The following is a 23,113-nucleotide window of genomic DNA, read 5'->3' as shown; positions in this document are numbered from 1 at the left end:
CTGCTTGGGATACTCACTCTCCCTCTCTCTCTCTCTGCCCCTTCCCTGCTTGCTCTCTCTCAAAATAAATAAATAAACTTAAAAAAATAACAACCTGATTAACCTGATGATATCATCATCCTGCTTAAAAACGTTTCTGCTCATTTTAGGAAAAGACCACAAACTTTAACGTGGCCTCCAGGGCTCTGCCTGGTTTGTCCCCTGCGGGCTCCTTAGCTTCTCCTCGTGGGGCAGTATATAGCTCAATGGTTCAGAGCACGGGCTCTGGATTTGTCTGGATTCAAACCTAAGCTCCACAATACCCCTGCTAGATGCTTCTGAGTAATTGACTCATCCCTCTGTGTCTTCTCATCTGGAAAATGGGGATGCTGATAGCAGTACCAATCTCCTAGGGTAATTGTGAAGATTACGTGAGATACTACTTTTGAGGTTCTGAGAACAGAGTCTGGCCGGAGTAAACACTCAGTAAAAAACTTGCTGGGCCTGTGCCTTACTTGCTTTCCTGGTTTCTGCACTACAACTACACCTTTCCCAAAGGTTTCATGATCTTCCCTGCCCCAGGGCCTTTGCATGTGCTATACCCTCTCTTCAGTTCTCTTTTCCCCTTTGCCTTCGTCATCTTTTTGCATTCTGCTCAGGTAACCTTTCCTTAGGCATCTCCTCCTAATACCCAGCTAGGCCAGTTTTCTTTGTTATACGCCGAGACCCACGTGTTTCTCTTATCTCAGCTTGTCATTTTATGATACATACCATGATTATTTATTGCTGTCTGCCCTCTGTGGTCCTATAAACCTCAGTATCATCTTTGTATGCTCACCTTTGTAAGCCTAGCCCCAGCAGAGTGCCTGGGACATGACAGGTATTCAATAAATACTTGTTGATGAGGCAATACATGAAAAAGCAGACAGCCAGAGTTCAAATCCCAGCTCTGTCACTTCCTATCAAGTGATCTGAGGCCAGCGGTTCACTTCAGTGTGCTTATCTGTAAGGTTAGGACATTCATGCTCACCTCGGAGACTTCTTATGATTATAAAGTGAGATGGGTGCAATGTACATGGCCCAGAAGCTGGTACAGGAACATTTGGGGGGCCTCGCTATCTTCTTCATTCCTCAGGCCTGAGAATAGTCCTGGGTCCTGGGGTAAGAGAGCCTCAGCAGCAGGCCCAGGGGCAGCCAGAGGCAGAAGTGTCCTGAGGTCCCTCCATGTGCAGCCAGAATACCAGGCGGGCAGGATGGCACAAGGGACTGTGACCCTTTTGTTTCCCAGAGCTCCAGAGCAGTGTTTTTTCATGACTTGAGCCTGAGTCCCAGCAGTGCTACGGGAAGGCTCCATCTGGGGGCCAGAGCATCAGAAGAAGAGCGCCCCCTTCAGGCCGGTACAGGAGGGGACCCATTGACAGAATCCGGTAGAATCAGGGCTGGGAGGTCCCGTCCCCTGCACCTTCCGAGAGGGGATATTCTTTTGCTGTCGCCAGCCTCCGAGGAGGGGTTGATTTATTCAAAGAGTTGAAAGACTTCCCTTCATGGACTCCATCCCCCACAGGCCACTGGGTTGCGCCCTGAGTAAATAGGCAGGTGGATGATAAGGCCAGGTGGGCTTTTTCTTCTTCTCATAAACTTTTTCGTTTCAAAGAATGATGACTCACAAGAAGTTACACAAATAGTACAGAGAGGTCTTGTGTGCCCATCACTTTGCTTCCCCCCACCCCCCACCCCCCCCGGTGGTGGCAACTTTGGTAACTGCAATGTACTCTGGAAACCAGGAACGTGATCAGCACCATGGGACGAACTAGACTCACTCCATTTCCTCCTTTCTTATGTGCACTCCTTTTTCGTCTGTCTTTGTGTATAATCCCATGACGTTTCTTATCACATGTATAGATTCGTATAACCGCCACCACAGTCAAAAAGCCAAATTGTTCCAGGGCGCCTGGGTAGCTCAGTCGGTTAAGCGTCCGACTTCGGTTCAGGTCATGATCTCACCGTTTGTGGGTTCAAGCCCTGCATCAGGGTCTGCGTTGACGGTGTGGAGCCTGCTTGGGATTCTCTCTCTGACCTTCCCCTGCTTGCACTCTCTCTCTTTCTCAAAAATAAATAAATTAATTAAAAAAAAAAAAGGTATCAGGGGCCCCTGAGTGGCTCAGTCGATTCGGTGTCTGACTTCGGCTCAGGTCATGATCTCAGGGTTTGTGGGTTCGAGCCCCATGTCAGGCTCTGTGCTGACAGCTCAGAGCCTGGAGCCTGCTTTGGACTCTGTGTCTCCCTCTCTCTGCCCCTTCCCCACTCACACTGTCTCTCTCTCTCTCTCTCTCTCCCTCTCTCAAAAATAAACATTAAATAAATAAATTAATTAATTAATTAAAAGATACCGAATTGTTCCATCACCTTAAAAGAAATCCCTCATGCTGCCTCTTTACAGCCACACCCTGCCTCCCCTTCCCTCATGCCTGGCAACCTTGTCAGCTGTCCATCTCTCTAATTATGTCATTTCGAGAAAGTTCTATAGATGGAATCATAAATTATGCACCTTTCGAGATTGGCTTTTTGTGCTCCGTGTAATGCCTTTAAGAGCCATTCAAGTCCTCCTGAGTATCAGTTCACTGCTTGTACTCCACAAATACACTTCTAAAGAGGTTCTCCCAGCTGTGGGCGGATGATGGAGGGAAGAAAACCAGTTAGGAAGCTGCTGGGGTCCAGGTAAATATCGCAAGTCACACTTCCATCCCTGCAAGGCCTCTGGAACCAGCCCTAGATGGCTCCAGGCCCCCTGCCTCAGGGTCGGCCACAGGGACGACGTGATGCGGCTTGTGGGAGCGCGGCTGACAATAGGGGGCGCCCGAGGTCTTCTGTCCAAAGGGTGATTCTCCACACTGAGCGCTAGGCAGGGATCCAGGGCACTTTGGGCGTCTGTACGCGCTAACCAAGAGAACTTTAGGGTCTTATCCCCCTCCAGACCCCAGCCCCAAGTTTCAGGGCAGCCTTGAGCCCTAAGACCGGGGAATGAGGCTGATAAAGTATGCGGAGGAGCTGCTGAGGAGAGGCCTGAACCCGAGGAAGTAGGCAGGTGTGGTGCAGGGGGAAGCGGTTCTGGCCCTCCACCTGCCCAGGGGTCCCTCTCAGAGGGGGGCTCTGAGCTCAGACCACCGGGCTGGGCCTTGGCACCTCTGTCACATCCACCCTGTCCCACCCAGGACAATTGCTCTCTTGTCCCAGGGAACTCTCCCAGGACCCTGGAACATGTGTAAGCCCTCCCTCCCCATACTCTGTCCCCGTCTTGCACGCCTCCCTGCAAGCCGCCTTTCGCCTTTCGCTGGCCCCCAAAGCCCCGGGCTGATTAAGCGCGATGGGCTGTATAGAGCCTGCCTTTGTGAAACGCAAAGCGGGCACTTACTGTGTGAGGCACCTGCTAAACCTGAGGGCCAGGAAGAGAAGCAGCATTCCCAGGGATCTGGCCCCTGTCTGATGGTGGAACAGCGCTGAGTCGCTGGATGATCCTCAAAACCTACGCTGACCCATCACCTTCTGAATTCAAGCCACTTTTCATGATCTTAACCCAGTCCCAGGCTCCCCGTCCTCTGGCTTGCTCCAGCCCTCTCCACACCCCTGCCTAAGCCATTCCCTCTCTGTCATCAGCCCTGCGCCCATTCTCTAGCTCCACGCCCCCTCCTCCAGGAAGTCTTTCCCAGTGCCTAGTGCAGAGTAGGTTCCAAAAGTTATTTCTTTTCTAATTCTTTCCCGCCTTGGTGTCTTTTTCACTTGCTAGTTACTTAACAGGGATCAGGACTCTAGCCTTGCTGCCAGCAGATTTTTAGCTAGAATGTAATGACATTGTCTTATTTTTATTTTACGTATTTTCCAGTCACCTACTACCTATGACATAGGATATGGATTTTTTAGTTATTAGCATAACTGAAAATATTCATATTCATTTATTGCAAGTCATATATCCATCAAAGGACTAATATCCAGAATATATAAAGAACTCTTATCAAAAAGAAAAATCAGGGGCACCTGAGTGGCTCAGTGGGTTAAGCACCCGACTTCAGCTCAGGTCATGATCTCACGGTCCATGAGTTCGAGCCCCACATCAGGCTCTATGCTGACAGCTCAGAGCCTGGAGCCTGCTTTGGATTCCGTGTCTCCCTCTCTCTCTCTCTCTCTCTGTTCCTCTCTTGCTTACACGCTGTCTCTTTCTCTCTGTCTCTCAAAAATAAATAAGGATTAAAAATTTTTTTAAAAAAAGAAAAGAAAAGAAAAGAAAAATCAATAAGGCGCCTGGGTGGCTCAGCTGGTTGAGCATCCAGCTCTTGATTTCAGCTGGGGTCATGATCCAGGGTTGTGGGATCGAGCCCTGAGTCGTCGGACTCCACACAGAGCATGAAGCCTGCTTGGGATTCTCTGTCTCTCTCTCTCTCTCTACCCCCCCCCCCTTCCCTCTGCCTGTCCCCTGCTTATGCACACTCTTGCTCTCTCTCTCTCTCTCAATAAAAATGTATATATAATAAAGTAAAAAAACAATTTTAAGGAAAAAAAGAAAAATGAATAGAAATTAAAAATCAAACAGAAAAATGAGCAAAAGACTTAAATACTTCGTAAAAAGAGGCTATATGTGGCCAATCAACATTTGGAAACACTCAAGCGCCTTAATCATGAGAGAAATGTGAATGAAAAGTCCACTTTGAAATCCCCATACGGCCACTAGGACCAAAATGAAAAAGACTTCCAGTATCAAATGTCGGTGAGGATGTGGAAAGATTGGAACTCTGATTCACTGGTACTAGGCTGTAAACTGTGATAGCTGCTTAGGGACATTGGCCATATCTACTGAAGCAGGATGTACCCAAAGTACTCTCTGACCCAGGAGCTCAGCCACCGGGTATAACTCCAACAGAAACAAGTGCATGAGTGCACCGGGAGTCGTGCACAAGAATGTTCACAGCAGCTCTATTCATAATGGCCCCAAATTAATACATTCTGGTTAATACATTCTGGCTCATGCATATAATGTAATACTGTATAAAAGCGAGAATGAATACATTGAACTATACAAACGTTGAGCCAAACACACAAGAAGTCTTTTTTTTTTTAATTTAAAAATAGTTTTTAAACATTTTTATTTATTTTTGAGGGACAGAGTGTGAGCGGAGGAGGGGCAGACACACACACACACACACACACACGCACACACACACAATCCAAAGCAGGCTCCAGGTTCTGAGCTGTCAGCACACAGCCTGATGCAGGGCTCGAACCCATCAACTGTGAGATCATGACCTGAGCCAAAGTCGTACGCTTAACCGACTGAGCCACCCAGGCACCCTGAAAAGAATGGTCTTTACGGTTCCACTTATATGGAGCTCAAAAGCAAACAAAACTAATCTGCTGTTACAACTGGAAGAGTGGTTGCCTGGCGGCAGGGGGGTGGGGGGGTGGGGGGGAGGTGGGGGTGGGAGGGGGGGGTCCGGGGAGCGGTGGGTCGTGCCTGGGTGGAGGCCTGAGGCTGGCTACTGAGAGGCTCGTAACATTCTGGTTTTGACCTAGATGAAAAATTGTCATTTTTCACGAGTGAAAATTGATCTGTGTCCTTTTCATAGGTACGTTATACACCGAGAAAAAGTACTCAAAATTTTTTTAAGTAGAACATTTAAAGACAGCATTAAGGAAATGAAAGTCTGAGATGTGACAGTTCTCTTGAAGGTGGAGTGCAAGTGGCAGGCGTTCAGGGGACTCGGCCTTCTAGAATCAAGTCCAAATGGCCATCTCTGGCTCCTCGGGTCCTGCGTCCTGTTATGGGGCAATTCAGCATGGCGGATGGAAGCACAGATTTGGGAATCTGATGAACCTGAATTCGAACCTGAGCTCTGCCACTGGCTGTGGGACTTGAGACCAGTTACCTAATGTCTCTGAGCACCAGTTCCTTCGTCTACAAAAATCACTTTGGAGGGTGACGGGTTTGATCAGTGGAATGAAGTGGTCCAGCACGGGGCACACACAGTGGACAGGAGCCACATCCAGCTGCCTGCGGCTCCCCGTGCAAGCCCTGCTGTCTCACGCCAAGTGTCTGTGCCTGCTGTTCCCTCCCCTGGAATGCCCTTCCGCCTGGAGATCACGCTGCCCATCCTTCAATGCCCAGCTCAGACACCTCCTCCTGTGTGATGCTACCCCCCACATGAGATTAACCCTGCCCCCTCTGTGCCATCCCAGCCACAAGCATGTAGAGCTTATACAGTTTGCTGCATGGAAAAATGAACAGCTCTTGGAATGATTCTGGTTTCTCTGCTGGTTCCTTCTGCGTGCGCAGAAGAGTATTAGCCACACAGCCCTGCGTTGGGGACCTCATCTACCTCTCTGGCACCACGAGATGTGTTGTGGGTGAGTGGTTATCAGAATGACGTCAGCCTCAAAGGTTAGGGATGTCCCCAAGTCATCCCAGTTCCCGTTACCACCCTATATGGATAGGTCACCCATGACAGTGCCTCCAGCTCCCACTTAACCTCTTGGTGGCCTAACAGGTTCCCCAAGCCAGGCACTCGCTGTGTGAGGCAGTGACACTTAGTTTCAAACTATTAGGAGTTTTCAGCAGGGCACTGGGGAGAGTGGGACAACTTGGTCAGACGTGACTGCACGTGTGACCACGTCCGTGGCTTCCTTGGTGGTTTAGTAAATCGGGACATATCTCTCGGCAAGACAAGCGCTACAGAACCCCATTTGAAACCCGCACAGCCGTCCAAGATGCGGCTCACGTGCGGCTTCACCCCACCGCCCTGCACCCCACGCTCTTCCCAAACCTGGGAGCACTCATGCGGTGACGCGGCTCTGCCCATTACGGCCCTTAGCCGGGAACGCTGCGCCTCACCTTTCCAGCCCGTGGAGTGCGACCCAAAGGTACAGTTACCACCAAGACCCATGCCGGTCAGGATAAAAGATGGAAAAGACGAGAATCCAGGTTCCCCTGGCTTCGAAGTGGAGACAGATCCCCACGGAAATTCACAGTACATGGTGGGGAGTGCCGTGGGGGCGGGGCGCAGGGACCCGAGGGTGGTCAGAGGCACCAGTTCGGGGAGGAGAAACTGGGGAAGGCTTCTTGGAGGGAGGTTAATGTTTCGATTGCTGATCAGTCCACAGAATGTAAGTGCCACGAAGGCAGGGACCTCAGGCTCGTTCTCAGCTCTTCCCAATGCCTGAGTGTCTGTGAAAGAATCCGGCAAGGGCGGAACAATGTTGTGGGGGATCAAGCACGTCGGCCCCTCTGGAGGCATCCTGGGAGGGAGGTACTTTGTGACCCGAGGGCTAGAGGCAGGAACGGCAGGGCCTGGGAGGGAATGTGATACAGCTGGGGTTGGGCCCGGTGAGGGGTGAAGGGTGAGGCGGGCAGGGTGATTTCACACCCAGTATCCCCCCTCTTCTTCACAGCAGCCTTAGAGGAAGGACCCCCTCCGTCCACGCTCGGATGCATCCACCCTCCCCCCCCCCCCCATTGCTTCCTTCCTTCCGTCACTGATACGTTTAACACGTACCTATTGAGCGCCTGGCGTGTATCCGGTGCCAGGGACGTAAGGCAAGCTGGACCGGCCAGGCGCCTCTCGCCAGCGGGTGTGAAAGAATGAACTCCAACACACGCACGAGGTGGCCTTGGATTAGGACAAATTCTGAAAGAGATGATAAACACGGTGGCGCGACAGGGGGTGACGCGGCGTGACTGGGGGGGCTGGGCCGGACGTGTGCTCAAGGAAGGGCCCTCCGAGAAGGGGGCTTCTGGGAAGTCACCAGCCACGGAAAGGTGCCGGCGGAGGGGACGATGCCTGGGGCATCAGAGAAGCGGAGGAAGGCGCTCAGAACCGGAATGTTCCGTGGGGGTAAAACGGAGGCGTGGAAGGGATGAGGTAGAAGAGGCAGCCAGCAGCCAGATCGTGTACATACCTGGATTCATTCTACAGTGAGAGGTGGATGCATTAAAGGGGTTCAAGGAGGGGCGCCTCGGTGGCTCAGTTGTTAAGCATCTGACTTTGGCTCAGGTCATGATCTCACGGTTCGTGAGCCCAATTCCCACATCAGGTGAGCCCAAGCCCTGCTTCGGGTGAGCCCTGCTTCTCTCTCTCTCTCTCTCTCTCTCTTTGCTCCCCCCTCAAAAAATAAACAAATAAAAATAAAAAGGTTTAAGGAGGAGATATTCTCATTGATGTATTTTAACAAGACCACAGGCCCAAGCTGGAGGCGGCAAAGGTGGGAGACTTTCATTGGCTTAAGATCCACATGGGAGGCAAAACTGTCAGAACCAAGGGCTAGGAGCCTCGGTTTCTCTTCCCAACCTGTTTCTCCCCACCTTTCCCGTCTGAGAAAACGGGCACCACCACACACCCTACTGCTCCAGCCAGAAATGTCTAAGTCCTCTCTGTATCCTTTCTCTCCCTCCGCCTACACCCAGCCAGTTCTGTCCATGTCCACACCAGGGAAAGGGAGCAGTTTCCAGGCAGGGCCGAGGTTAAGGCGCGCCCAGGGAAGCGGGCCTGTGGGATGGCCTCAGCAACTTCCCGCTTCTTTGGTGCAGGTGGGGAGAAAGCGGAGAGCTGGCTTCAGCCACCGTGAGGCTCCGCCACGCACACGTGACAAAGGGGGCAGGGAACAAGAGTCCGGATTGTTGCAAAAGAATAACCAAAATGGTAGACCGTGGACTCCAAGGTGGCAAGGAGAGGGGTGACAGCCAGTGAGGGAGCGGGAGGGCTCCTGGGGGTGGGGGCGGGGGGAGTGGTTATAGAAGGGGCCTGGAAGGATAAGAGGTGTGGCCGGGGTGGAAATCCAGGAATGGTACTGTTAGCAACGAGGCAAGGTGTAGGGTATGACCTTGGGAGTGGGCAGCTGGGCAGAGCGGAGAAAGTGATATCTGGGGGCTAGGAGGTCAGGGTGTGGACAGGGAGTCGTGTGAGTGCTGGAGTCATTGAGAAGGAGGCTGGGGTGGAAGGCCGGCGGTGAGCACCCCCAGCATGCAGGGGAGTGGCCGGGAGGTGGCGGACCTGGTGCTGGCAGGCGGGGGCAGGGGAGATCTAGCCGGTTGGGGTGTATTCAAATGAGCCCAGGGGTTGAAGGAGGAAGGGGGAGAAGGAATGGTTTGTAAGAGGCACAGGGGAAACCAGAAGGATGCCCTTCCCTGCCTCCCAGCCCCAGGGTGCCTCCTCTTGGAGGCTGCTGGGAAGTCTCCACCAGGGCCAGGAGGTGAGGGGACACCCTAGAACCCCAAGGTCCCCAGAAAGGGCTGCAAAGGGGTTACAGAGAGGCCTGAAGAGGGAGGTGAGCCTTGCCGACCTGTGGCAGGCTTGCCCGCTGGCAGAGGTAGAAGACGAGCCAGCTGGGCAGCGAGGAGAGGGGAAGAAGAGGATGTGGAGACCGTGGGTTGTCATAGCAGAGGGCACTGTGGAGGGAGGAACGGTCCCAAGGAGGGTCAGAAGTTAACTAGCTGTTAGCAGCGGTTAAAACTAGCTTTTCGGGAACTGCAGAACAATCTCTCCCTGCCCCGTCTCTCCTTCCGTCCCCTCCCAGCCAAGCCCGAGACTGCACGGACCCAGGTGCGGGTACCTGAAGGCCCGAGGGAGGGCAGGCCCCCTGTCTCCTCACCCCTGCTGCTTTGCAGATAATCTCTGTGGGCACCAGAGAGGGCCTGCCTAACGGACCTCTTCAACCACGAGGAGGGCGGTGGGGAGCTTGGGGAACCAGATTAGCCACCAAGCCCCTCCGCGGTCTCCCTGCTGTGTTTGCTGTGCAGAAAGCAGGTGCCTCCCGGAGGGCCATGCCACCTTATCCGTGTGTGCAGGGGCGACCTGGTTAACACTGCTTCCGCCTTCCTCTCGACAGGCTCCCATGGCACTCCCGCCCGGGGAGGAAACCGAGAAGAAACTGGCCCTGTGTGATCCACCTTCTTGGTTGTAATCCTTACAGTGTCATGGAGGGAAGCTCTGGGGTTTCGGGTCAGAATCTGACGAACGGGAAGGTATCGGGCAATCTCAGAGGAAACTCTGACCAACTCATTCTCCTCGCTGTCCTTTCCCCAGCACTCACCGGGCAGGAGTGGGGCTAGGCCCTAGGATACAGGGGGTGAGGCCCGATCCCCAGCCCCTGGGATTTCACAGACCAACAGGTGATCTGTGTGCCAGAGCTGGGGTTGGGGAACACAGGGTGTGGGGGCCTACGGGAGCCCCAAGGAGGTACCTCATCTGCTTGGAGGGTCAGAAGCCCCAGTATGTTCATGGGTTGGGCATCTCCATGAAGCCTGGGCCGAGGGCCTTTAAAAACCCCAGATTTGTCTTTCTGGTCACAAGGAGACTCAACCTGTGACGACCAGTAATGCTAACGATCCCCATAATCCCCTCCTGAACTTTAGCAATGCTCTAGGCAGGGGCACCGGCCCATTCTCTCAAGTCACCACCAACACTCCTGATGGAGAGGTCCCATCATGGCACCCATTTCACAGAGGAGCGAGTGGTGCAGCTGGTCTGGCCTCACAGTAATAGACACACCATCCATCCATCCATCCATCCATTTACTTACTCAGTGAATGTTCACTGAGCACCTACTGTCACTGTTGTAAGTACTGGAGATGTAGCAGACTACAACATAGATAAACTCCGGTGAGCTCCTGTCTTTGTGGAGTTCGTACTCTACTGGGTAGAGAGTATAAAGGAAACACAGATTAGAGAGTGAGCGTGTTTCAACAGGCCAGATCGTTGGTCCCTTCTAACCCAGTGACCATGGGAGCACTCTGCCCAGAGGAAGGGTGGGAGCAGCCTCCAGAGCCAAGCTCTCACTATTGTGAGCTCAGATGTGGGGGTGCTCTGACCCTCTGAGCCCGTGGGGCCCTGATGGAGAAGCTCCCAGCACCCTGGCAGGTCCCCCTGGCTCATCCATTCCTAAGTGCAGCGCCCCTCGCTGTCTGCAGTTGACATTGGCTGGCCACACGGACCTTGGCTGGGACTGCTGGCCAGACACCTCCACAAATATGGCGGTGTTTGTATCGTTTACATGGCAGCTCCTAGCGCCAAAGGTCACTGTCCCTGGAGAACTCGAAGGAAGCTGAAGTGTCCTTAAGACCTAGCCTTGGAAGTCCTATCACAATACTTCTGCCATCCCCTATTGTCACCGGCCTCTCTAAGGTTGGCTCAGCTTCAAGGAGAGAAGACATGGGCCCCATTTCTTGACGGGCACGGTGCCAAAGAATTTGTGGGTACGTTTTCAAACTGCCACACAAAGCCGGGAGTAGTGGCCCCAGATGCACTTGGGAGGTCTGAAGGCAGAGTCTACACATTAGGCCATAGGACTTCACGGGATGCCAGGCTGCCAAGAAAGAGAGGGCAGGGTCTTCACCAAGGCAGTGGATCTGGGCATGGAGAGGGGACAGAGAAGACACTCATAAGGGGAAAGTTCTATCCTGTCCCTCACGGGCATCCCAGCCTGGATCCACACAGAGGATCGGGGACTGCTGGGCTGGATGGGTGGTTCTGAGAGGTGGGGGTGTGCATGCTCAGGGAACCCCTTCTGGATGTGTGTGGGGGGGTGCTGAATCAGGACGTAGCACTGGGGACCAGGGAGGAGGAGCCCTCAGTGGGTAGGTCACAAGTCAAACTCTTCAGGGTTTTCAAAAGGAGCCGGTGAGGGAGCATGAGGGATGTCAGATCCCACTGCCCGGAGTGTAGCCACCACAGTGAAATCTGGGAAGTGAAACTTTTTCAGATTTCTCATTTGTTGTTTGAGGTCGGCTTTCAGCGGCTCCCCCCGCCCCACCACCAACCCCCACTCGGAGCTGCAGACCGAGGCCAGGGGCCCAAACCGCCCAGAAACTTGCCTGGGGGCTGTGGGAGAGGGAGGGCTGCTGGCTCCCAGGTGACCCCTCCTTGGGGATTCCCAGTGAGAAGGTGGTGATCTCATGCGGCCTTCTCCTTTAACACCATGGGGGCTGCGGCCTGGAGGGGGCAGGGCAGGGACTCTGGCCCGGGAGTCAGTCTGGGTTTTGGTGGCAGCTCCTCCGGGAGAGATCTGTGTGACCTTCAGAAGTCACTTCCCTCTCGAGTGCTCCGTTTCCTCATCCATCAAATGTCAAGTCAGTTGATCTTTAAAGGCGCTCCCCTCCACTGACATCACCAGCTGACCGCCCTCTCGAGAGAAATCATTCACCCCAAACCCCTTCTCTTAGCGCCCACCCAGAGCCCGCCGGCTAGACAAACACACAAAGTGTTCCTAAAGATGAAGGCTCCGATTCGGCCCAGATCCACCTTGGTCTCAGGTGGAGCCTTTCCGCGGCCGCACCTGATCCTTCCCACCTCACCCCATTCCCAGGGAGGCTGGGGACAGTGTGGATGGCTCGGGGGTGTCAGCCTCACCGTGGGAACCACCATGTACAACGACCCTCCTTCCCAGGGATCAAGAGCATCTCTCCGAGCCCTTGTCCCCCAACACCCCATCCAGGCACCCACCAGGGGGGACACTGAGGGCGAGAGTGAGAGGGAGGAGATGGAAAAGTCTGAGGCTCGGGTGCCCACCCAGCCTGTCCTTGGCCAGGACGTCTGCTTGGGGCTTGTCGCAATGCTTATTCATCGTCTGGGGTCATTCACGCTTAATATTCGTCTTCTTGGCCAGACTGGAAGCTCCATGAGGGTAGGGGCTAGTTCTGGTTCACTGCTTTATCCTCAAGGCTTGGAACCGTGACTCGCATACAAAAGATGTCCAATAAATAATTGTTAAGTGAATGAATGCATGAATGAATGCATGAATGCTTTTAAAGTGCCTTTAGGGGTGCCTGGGTGGCTCAGTCAGTTGAGCGTCGACTTCGGCTCGGGTCATGATCTCCTGGTTTGTGAGTTCAAGCCCCACGACGGGTTCTGTGCCGACAGCTCGGAGCCTGGAGCCCGCTTCGGATTCTGTGACTCCCTCTCTCTCTGTCCCTGCCCCGCTGACACTCTGTCTCTCTCTCTCTCTCTCAAAAAGTAAATAAACATTTAAAAAAATTTTTTAAGTGCCTTCAAACTACTGGGGAAAGATCAGGCACATACAAATACTGTGATAAAAAGCTTTTCACGTCACTCAACATTTATTATTAATACACCAGCTAATGTACACCGGGAGCTATCTCTGTGCCAGGATAGAGCTTACAGATTAGCAAGTAAAGATACAAGATACCCCGTTAAATTGCAGGTAAACAACGAATAGTTTTTCTAGTATAAGTATGTCCCACGCAATATGGGTGTTTTGCATTTTATTCTCTAATTGTCACGCCAACGCTCTGGGAGGAGTATTATTATTCTGCCCTTTTACAGATGAGGGAACTGAGGCACAAGAGAGCTAGGTAACCTGTCCGACGTCATACCACTGCAGTGTGGCCAATCAAGGCTAGATCCTGAGGGGTTGGAGCCTCCGGTCAGCCCACTTGCTCACCACCATGGTCTCCAGTCTCCCAGCAAGTATCCATAAGTGGTAGGCCCTGGCCTGGGCTCTGGGACCCAACGGGGAAAGAAAGGTCCGCTTTGGCTGGGGTGGACAAGAAAAGCTTCCCAGAGGAGGGACAGGCGAGGAGGTGGGACACAGGGGAGGCAGAGTCTTGTGGGAGGCAGGTCAGGGAGAGAGAGCAACTCAGACGTGGACCCACCAGCCATTCGCAGCTGTGACCCCCCCCCCCCCCCCACTCTGAGCCTTGACTCTGCTGGGAAAAAGAGGCACAACACAGACCCACAGTCTCTTACCTAGACTCCTGGGAGCCAGATGGGTTTTCAAATTCAGAATTTTTCAGATTTTAGAAAGGAGATTCTAAAATATGCATCAATTGTATATGATACAGCACCTCCCGGGGAACCTAGGACAGACTCTCTTGTACTCAAGACGGGTACATTTCTGCAGCAAAATGTATAAGCGTCCACATTTCAGCAGGATAAAGACTGCAATTCCCTCTCTTTGCAGTTCAAGCCAGGTTTTGCCGTCCTGTAAATGTGGCTGCCGGGCATTTGGAGATTCTTGAATTGGGGACAAGGAAGCATACACCCATCCTCTCTAAGGCCGGTCGTGGGTCCCCCTCCGCAGAAAAGGCGCTTGTCCCCAGGCTTCCCTGCCCTCCTTCCCAGCCGCCTACGGGGGACCTGGGAGGAGACCGGGTGGCTGGCGCGGAGGCGGCTAAGGAGTTTCCAAATAGGAAAACCAGCGGCTGCGGGCCCAGGACGAGGCCGGGCGTTCCCGGGCTGCCTGGGCCGTGAGTCACCGGGTCGGCAGCAGGCAGCGCGCAGGAATGCGGCGGGGCGATCGCCGGGCCGGGGGTGGGCGGCGGCGGGCAGGCGAGGCGAGGGCACCGCTGTGCGCCAGAGTCGCGGGTGACTAAGCAAGACCCACCCCGCCGACCCCCAGCATCTGGCGCTGCCCTGCGCGCCCCCTTGTCCCGGCCCCGCGCCTCCGCGGCCAACGCTCCCCCTGGGAGCCCCCCCCCGCCCCGCCCCTGCTCAGGGGCCTCCGAAGAGGATGTGGGAAGAAACAGTCCTTCCATGTCTATTTGTAGACCATCCTTTTCGTTTTGAATTATTTTTTTCAAATGTCTAGTGTCTTCATACACCTCAAAAAGGTAGACACAAGGGTCTCGAAGAGGTATTTGTACACCCGTCTTCACAGTATCCAAAAGGTGAAGGCACAGGTGTCCACGCAGGGCTGAATGGACAAACCAAATGTGGTATATGCACGCGATGGAATATCATTCAGCCTTAAAAAGGAAGCGAATTCTGACACGGGCTGCAGGATGGATGGACCTTAGGACGTTATGCTACGTGAAAGCAGTCAGCGACAAAGAGGCAAGCCCTGTGTGATTCCACTTGTAGAAAGTGGCAAGAGCGGGGGCACCTGGGTGGCTGCGCTGGTGGAGCATCTGACTCGGGCCCAGGTCATGATCTCGCGGTTCATGGGTTTGAGCCCCGCATGGGGCTTTCTGCTGTCAGCACAGAGCCGGCTTCGGATCCCCCGTCCCCCTCTCACTGCCTCTCTCTCTCTCTCTCTGTCTCTCTCTTTCTCAAAACTAAATAAAACCTTAAAAAAGAATTTAGAAAAAAAGAAGTGGCAAGAAGGGATGGGGAATGGAGAGTGGGTGTTTAACGGGCACAGAGTTTCTATTTGGAAAGACGGACAGTGGGGATGGCCGTACAGCCGTGGGAATGGACCGAATGCCTCTGAGCTGGGCGCTTCCGAATTGGTAAGGTGGTAAAGCCCAGGTTACGTGCATTTTGCCACAGTGTGTTCAGAAAAGAAGAAAAATGCAGAGGTACAAAAGTCAGTCTTCCACTCTTGTCCAACAGCCCTGGGGCTCCGTCACCCAACACTCCAATGTCACCGCCAGCTCTTCCGTCTCCTCCCAGACGGAGGCTATGAGACGCGGGCAATTCCATGCGGCGTGTCTGTGTGGAAATGTAGAAATACAAATGTGAACACAACCCATCTATGCACCCCTTTTCTTTTTCAAAAGGCGTCGACAGCGGCATACTCGCACCTGGCTTTTTCCACTTACCGACCGACACATCTTGGAGACCTTTCTCTACGGATGCTTAAAGAGCTTCCTCGTTTTGTGCTTTTAAAAATAGCTTCACTGCGCTCGCTTTGGGAGCGCACATATGAAAAACAGCTTTCCTGATAGATTTTGCACGAAATTCATCCGTTGTTAGGGCACGGTGCAATGATTTTCAGAAAATTTACAGGCTTGTGCAGCCTTGAGCACAATGGGTTTTAGAACACTTCCATCATCCGTAAAGCTCCTGGGGTCTTTTGGAGTTTAATCCCCACCCCCACCCCCACCCCACCCCGCTAACCACCGAGTTGCTTCCTGTCTCGAGGGCTGGCCTTCCCTGGAAATTTCTCCTGAACGGATCATACAGCATGTGGTCGTTTGTGTCTGGTTTCTTTCACTGGGCCTCGGGTCTTTGAGGTTTGTCCGTGTTGCAGTGGGTTTCATGCGTTTGCTCCTGAGCAGTATTCCTTTGCATGGGCATTTCACATCGTGTTTGTCCATTCACCAATTGATGCCTCGTCGGACGTTCACAGGGGTGTGTAGTGTGCATAATGCTGCTATGAGCATTCGCGGACAGGCCTTTGGGGTGCCCACGTTTTTAATCCTCTCGGGCAGACCCCTGGGAGAATGGTTGGCTCATGTGGTTGGGATGGGTTTAGCTTTTTAAGAAACTGTGAAGCTTTTTTTCCAAAGCAGGGGCGCTATTTTACATTCTCCCCAGCAATGTGTGAGCATGCCTGAACACTTGTTACGATCTTTTTTCATTCCAGCCCTGCCAGCGGGTGTGAACGGGTATCTTGTGTGGTTTTAATTTGCATTTCCCTAATGGTAAACGATGTGGAGCATTTCCATGTGCTTATGGACCATTCATATACCTTCTCTGATAAAATGTCTATTCAAAATTGTATCCGTGTTTAAATTTAGTTCTCTTCTTATCATGGGCTTACAAGACTTCATTCCTTTTTGCAGCTCTGTAGCGATCTGTTGTGTGGGTGGGCCATGATGTGTTTGGGTCTTATTGAAATCTCTTTAAAATTTTTCATTTTGGGGCTCCTGGGTGGCTCAGTCAGTTAAGCGTCCAACTTCAGCTCAGGTCATGATCTCACAGTTCGCGGGTTCGAGCCCCACTTCGGGCTCTGTGCTGACAGCTCCGAGCCTGGAGCCTGCTTCCGATTCTGCGTCTCCCTCTCTCTCTGCCCCTCCCCTGCTTGTGCTCTGTTGCTCTCTGTCTCTCAAAAATAAATAAACATTAAAATTAAAAAAAAATTTCTATTTATATATAATTTTATAGTGGGCATAATATATTAGTGTAATAGTATGTGTTCCTCAGTAAATAAACACATGTGGGGGGAAATTTTCTCAAATTATTTTCCTGAGAGGGGATCAGAAAAGCTTGGTGACCACTGGTTTGAGCCTTTATCCTCCTCCTGGCCAGCCTCACCCCATCCTTCCGGCCTGTTCCAGCCTTCCTGAGCTTTGTAGAAACCCTGTTGAAAGCCTGATCTTCTGGCAGCTGGGGGGGGGGGGGCCCAAAGAACCTGATCATTGTCCCCTAATTGATGGGGGAATCTGAGGCTCAGAGGCATTTTCCCCCCCACCCCCGCCCCCCGAGGCATTTTGGCACAGTGTGACTTTCCAGGGCCCTATGGCAGGACACCTCCCTTAATTTGGGGAGCTCCAGGCTGGATGATTTGATGTTCCCTTGGGCATTCCCTGAGCCCAGCAGGGCCAGAAGAGCTCAAAGTCCAGGAGCTTGGTTTGGGGTTCATGCTGCCCTCGGCCCCCGCACTCTGTCCATGGCGTCATGCTAAGCTCAGAGCTCCAAGGGACTCTGCTGGTCCTTCCTCTCTCCTTGGTTGGTTCTTTCCTCTTCCTCGTCTCCACTATCGTCATTGTCACCATTTACTGTAGATGTACCGTGTGCCTGGATAAAACACGCAGGGCCCCATTTAATCCTCCCATCATACTTGTGAGGCCGAGCTTAGTCGTTCCATTTTGCCCAAGAGGAAGCAGAAGCTTGGGAAGGTTATGCATCTGGTCCTTAAGGGATAGAGGCAAAATTCAAACACAGGTTGACTAACTCCAAAGCTCACGCCTTTGACTGGTCCTTGGCCCTACTGGAGGGGCTTCGGCTAATCTTCCTCTGGTTCTTGGCAGACATCTTGGAGATATCTCTGAGTGATAAAATGGGGGCAGTGTCAGGGGAGGAAATGGGGGGTGAGAGTTGAAGGTAACCCCCTTGCCCTGAGCCAGGACAACTGCAGAACAAGTGCTATTCTTGTACTTGTACCCCGGGCAGGACAGGGGTAAGGCAGGAAATGGACGCTGGAGAGCCGGAGAGACCCAGAGAGTGGACACCTCTGCCCTTTACCTACCCCACCTAGGGCTCAGCCCCCAGGGTGGGAGAGAGGAAATTAAGCCCAGAGTAAGGGAAGATGTCAAAGGTACTCAAGGCTTTCGGTACTTCGGAAGGACAAAGCTAAGCTCTGTCATCGCATTTGGTACTTTCACTCTCCCTGTTTCTCAGGGAGCATGTCTTTTTTTAAATGTTTATTTATTTTTGAGGGAGAGAGTGAGAGCGAGCAGGGTAGGGGCAGAGAGAAAAGGAGACAGAGGATCCAAAGCGGGCTCTGCACTGACAGTGGAGAGCCTGATGCGGGGCTTGAACTCATGAACCGTGAGATCGTGACCTGAGCTGAAGTCAGACACTTAACTGACTGAGTTATCCAGGCACCCCTCTCAGTGAACATTTCTTTTTTTTTTCTTTTTAAGTTTATTTATTTATTTATTTTGAGAGAGAGAGAGAGATAGACTATGAGCAGGGGAGGGGTAGACAGAGAAGGAGAGAGAGAATCCCAAGCAGATTCTGCACTGTCAACACAGAGCCCGGTGTGGGGCTTGAACCCTCAAACCGTGAGATCATGACCTGAGCCGAAACTAAGAGTTGGATGCTTAACCAACCAAGCCACCCAGGTGCCCCGTGAACATTTCTATTGGAAAGCTCCAGCCTTGTCTGAACTGAACCAGTGGAAGAGGGAACTGTGGGCACCCAGGGGGATGGGGAGGAACAGAGGGTCCAGACCCTCTGGCAGACAGTACCAGTTCTCAGGAGCTCAGATCTGATGACTCCCCCCATCCTTGGCTCCAGAACCATGCATGAATGCCTCCCATATTCAATCCATACCCCTTGATCCGGCATTCAAGGCCTTTCCTCATACGGTTTCAGACTTTGCTACTCTCTGTGCTTATCTCTAGGTTTTTGCCCACATTGTTCCCTCTGCCCAGAATATTCTTTCCTCCCCATCTCCCCAGATCTACCATTCAAACTGCAGTCATCCTTCAAGGCCCAGCCCAGATGCTTCCTCCTCCATGAAGCCTTCCTTGGTCCCCTTAACTGGAAATGACATCTCCCTCCTCTGAACTCCCACAGTCTTTGGTTCATACCTTTCTGAGGGCGCGTTTCATTGTCCCACCAGCAGTAGGCACTGACCCTTACTCCACCCAGCTTTCATCGCCCTTCTGATCGTAATAGCCCAATCTTCCCCCACCTTCGGTCATGTGATCCAGAAGAAGCTGACTGCACCCCAGGATCCAGAGAGGGATCCGGTCACATCTTCTCTTCGGCTACTCCCACCCCCACCCCCACCCCCATCTCCAACCACTACAGAGATTCATTCAGGGTTGGGCCTGTGACCCAGAGTCAGTTAAATCAGGGCTTTCCTAGTATGACCAGGAGATGGGCCCGTTCTTCAGGGTGAGCCTGATAAGCGCAGAATATATAGTCCCAGGAGTACGAGCTTCAAGAGCGAAGCTAAAACAAAGAAAAGCAGAGCCAGGCAGATGGCATACAAGGATTGGGATTCAGCCAGGCCTGAAGCTGGAATTTTTTCAGACGTGGGGACGAAATATTCCTTTTTTGAGATTGGTTCACTGTGGATAAGTCAAGCATCGACTTAAAGTAGCAGTTAACTTCGGGGACCAACAAAAGGAGAAAAGAAAAGCTCTCAGCCTTGATAAACGTCCTTAGAATTTTGCAGTCAGAAAGTCTAAAGAGTCACTGTTAATTCTGGCATACACACATCGACACATCGTTTCAGAGAATAACGTTTTGAATCTGAGTTACTTTCGGAGGTGAGACACAGCCTTTTCTCTCTAGACGTCCAGCTGCTTGTAAATGAGAATCCCTGACGGATATACTCCCCTGTGTTGTGTTTTTCTGTAGCTAATGTCCTACTTGAGCCTACAGAATGGAAGCTCTTAGAAAGCAGGGACCACAACCTCTTGCCTTTGTGCTCCCCCACCACCACGCACAGGGCCAGCCTGTGTGTCTGGATCCGAGAACTGTGAACGCTCTCGCTGTCCTGGTCCAGGCAGGGGCCAGCCCAGGGTCCTGAGACTCTCACCTTCTTCCCAGGCCTGACCTGGCAATATATAGCCCTACCCTGGGCTTCCTGCTGGCCACACCCAGCCAGTGGCTCCAGAATCAGCAGAGGCCAGAAAGCTCTGATTTGCCCAGATTGCAAAAGCTCTGTGTCCACATGGCTACATCTAAGACACAACGTGAGGCTCAGAGAGACTTCCAGGCACCCTGACCAGCATCTGGACAGCAGCCAGTGGCATCTGGACCTCAGCTTCTGGAAGCCGTGTTGGGGGTGGAGACTGAGGGGCCGTGCCAAAAAACAAACGGCTTGGGAAACCAGCAACAGGGGGGTGCCTGATCTCGGGAGAAGGAGGCACCAGAACAAGAGGACGGGCTCAGGGGGTCCCTACTGCCCAGAGGCTCAGGGAGACCTTCAGTATCCTCCCATCTGTTTCTGGCAGCTTGGCTCAGGACAGTCGCCACAGTCCCATTCTTAGTCTGGGATTCTTGAAACAAAGTGTCCGAGGGACTCTATGTTGTCCATAGCCAACTGGGTGCAACAGGGATGCATTTGGTGTCCTGTTCTCCTGTTATCAGTCAAGAGAGGCCCTAGTAAGCTGCAGAAACAAATCAGCCTCCAAATCTCAGGGCTGTAACACAACAGAGGTGTGGGTCTCATTCACACAAAGCTCCTGCAGGTTGGACAGCTCCCCAGGTCAGCTGTCCTCTGCACAGTGGCCGGCTGATCCAGACGGCTTCCTTCTGGTGGCTCCTCCCTTTCCAGCCATGGCCTCTGTAGTCACCACTAATGGGAAAGAGCAAACCGGAAGGTCGGGTACCAGCACTTAAATGCTTTGGTCCAGAAATGACATGTGTCCCTTCCATTCACAGCCCACCGATCAGAGTTAGTCACTCGGCCCCAACCTGACTGCAAGGAAGGCTGGGAAGTGTGGAGAAGCACATGGCTATCCAGTGAGTGTCGAGTGCCTCTGTCGCACCGGGTGTCCCAGGGAATAGGGACACAGAGGCACAGAGGGATTAGCAGACTTTGAAGTTGGCTATCCCGGTTCGAACACAACCTCCTCCAATCATTGCCTAGGTGACCTTGGGAATGTTCATTTCTCTGAGCCCTGCTTTTCTCATCTGCAAAACAGGGATAAAATGAAAGTCCCTACCTCATTAGGTGGTTGAGAAGATTAATCGGATAGTGCTCATAAAAAGTACTTAGCAATGCCTGACACATGGTAAGTGCTAACACTTACTTAATGAGTCTCACTTGGCTTAGGAAAAGTTGAAGAGGCCAAACCTATGATCGAAAAATCTAGCCAAGACAGCAAGAACGCAAGAGACACCAGGCCTGCGGCCATGCCCTCTCAGCTAAGGCCAGAGTGCCCTGGTCTCCTTCCCTCCCCTCTAGAAGGGTCTGTAAGGACCCGCAGTGTGTGAGAATGCTGCCTGTCTCCCAAGGCGTGTGTATCCGACACCTTGGTGTTAGTTGTGGGGAGAAAGCCTTGGTCCTCAGTTGAGAGAGTTCCAAACATTGTGAGCAGATGGGAAAGGGGGGATCTGCCCCCCAAACATTGCTCCTGCTCCTGTCTATGGCAAACAGGACACCCAGACAATGGAAGACCTCAGTGTGGGTATTAAGATCCCCGAAAAGCTTCTTGGAAGAGGCCAGATTTAAGCAAGTGTCTAGAAGGAGGGGGAACTGGGGAGGGAGCGGTGGCTGAGTGAGGTGGAAAGCAACTTCAGAGACAGAGGAAAACCAGGAGACGCCCAGGCTGGGGATGGGGTCTGTCACCTCCAAACAGCCCTCTACAGTTTACAGGGCAAGCTCACAGGACTGGTTAAAATTCAGCAAGGCTCAGTGGCAGGGACGGCGAAATCCAAACCCTTCTTTCTAGTTAGTGTCGCTTGTCCTTGGGAACCAGCTGCTGAGCCAGGGGGCACATTTTCCAGGCTCCCTGGCATCTAACTGTGGCCCCCTGACGGGTCCTTGCCAATGGAACACGAGCAAAGGTAAAGCACGTCGCCTCTGTACCAAGGCCTTTGCCGAGAGGTTATGCTTCCCACGGGGTTTCTTTCCCCTCCCACTGGATGGGCGCGAGGATGATAGACCAACGAATCCTCAAAATGCAAAAGGCCTGATCTCTAAATCACTGCATTGGACGGGAAAGCCGCCTGCAATCCAGGATCAGCTGCCGTGAACCGGTATGCGAGTGAGAAAGAAGCACAACGTATCTGTGGGATTTATTGTCATAACAACTACCGTCGTCTTTTTTTTTTTTAAGAACTTTTTTGGGGCGCCTGGGTGGCGCAGTCGGTTAAGCGTCCGACTTCAGCCAGGTCACGATCTCGGTTAAGCGTCCGACTTCAGCCAGGTCACGATCTCGTGGTCCGTGAGTTCGAGCCCCGCGTCAGGCTCTGGGCTGATGGCTCAGAGCCTGGAGCCTGTTTCCGATTCTGTGTCTCCCTCTCTCTCTGCCCCTCCCCCGTTCATGCTCTGTCTCTCTCTGTCCCAAAAATAAATAAACGTTGAAAAAAAGAAAAAAAAATAAGAACTTTTTGAAGTTTGTTTATTTTGAGAGAGAGAGAAAGCATGCGTGGGGGGCAGGGCAGGGAGAGAGGGAGAGAGAGAATCCCAAGCAGGCTCCTCACTGTCAGCCCAGAGCCTGACTCGAGGCTCGAACTCACAAAACTGTGAGATCATGACCCGAGCTGAAGTCACAAGCTTAACCAAGTGAGCCACTCAAGGTGCCTGTAGTTAGCATTGTCTTCAAGCACGGTAGGTAGGTACACCTTTCCTTGAAGGGGCGTGGGGGGCATCGTGGGGAGTACAGAGGGGTGACGGCCCCCCTTTGCACGCCCACTGCCCCCCACATTCCTTCTGCCTAGCAACGGGGCAGCCCCTGTGCCTTCCCCCCTCCCTCCCCTCGCACACCCTTCCTGATGGAATATGGACAGAATCCAGGATGGGTGGAGTCTTGGTTTGTCCTTTCCTGCTTCTTGAGAATCTTTCCTTAGAGCATGATGTGGAGGTTTTGGCCCTTGCAAGAGGCGTGGGCAGTTGGTTCCCTGGGTGGGGTGATGTGAAGGAATGGGGCCAGGGAACCCCCGGGGGGGGGTGACAGTAGGTGGGGGGCGAGCTGAAGGCCAGCCCAGGAGCATGGCTGTGATCTTCTGAACCGAGTAATCCCAGGTGTTTCTGCCTCCCTCTCCTCCCTGCAGGCTGGGTAAGGACC

At 52.8% G+C, this 23,113-nt stretch overlaps 1 long non-coding RNA gene across 1 annotated transcript; it reads right to left on the bottom strand.

Annotated features, from left to right (window-relative positions):
• Window positions 1-10,514: 10,514 nt before the first annotated feature.
• On the bottom strand, window positions 10,515-14,385 carry LOC123603861. The gene is made up of 2 exons (XR_006715075.1): window positions 13,722-14,385; window positions 10,515-11,365 (listed from the first exon to the last, which is right to left on the bottom strand). It is a non-coding gene; the product is annotated as an uncharacterized LOC123603861 (long non-coding RNA).
• Between the last annotated feature and the right edge of the window lie 8,728 nt (window positions 14,386-23,113).

This window comes from Leopardus geoffroyi, chromosome E1 (genome assembly GCF_018350155.1).
Source record: "Leopardus geoffroyi isolate Oge1 chromosome E1, O.geoffroyi_Oge1_pat1.0, whole genome shotgun sequence".
In the NCBI taxonomy this organism is placed as follows: domain Eukaryota; kingdom Metazoa; phylum Chordata; class Mammalia; order Carnivora; family Felidae; genus Leopardus; species Leopardus geoffroyi.
This window is presented reverse-complemented; position numbering and strand designations above follow the sequence as displayed.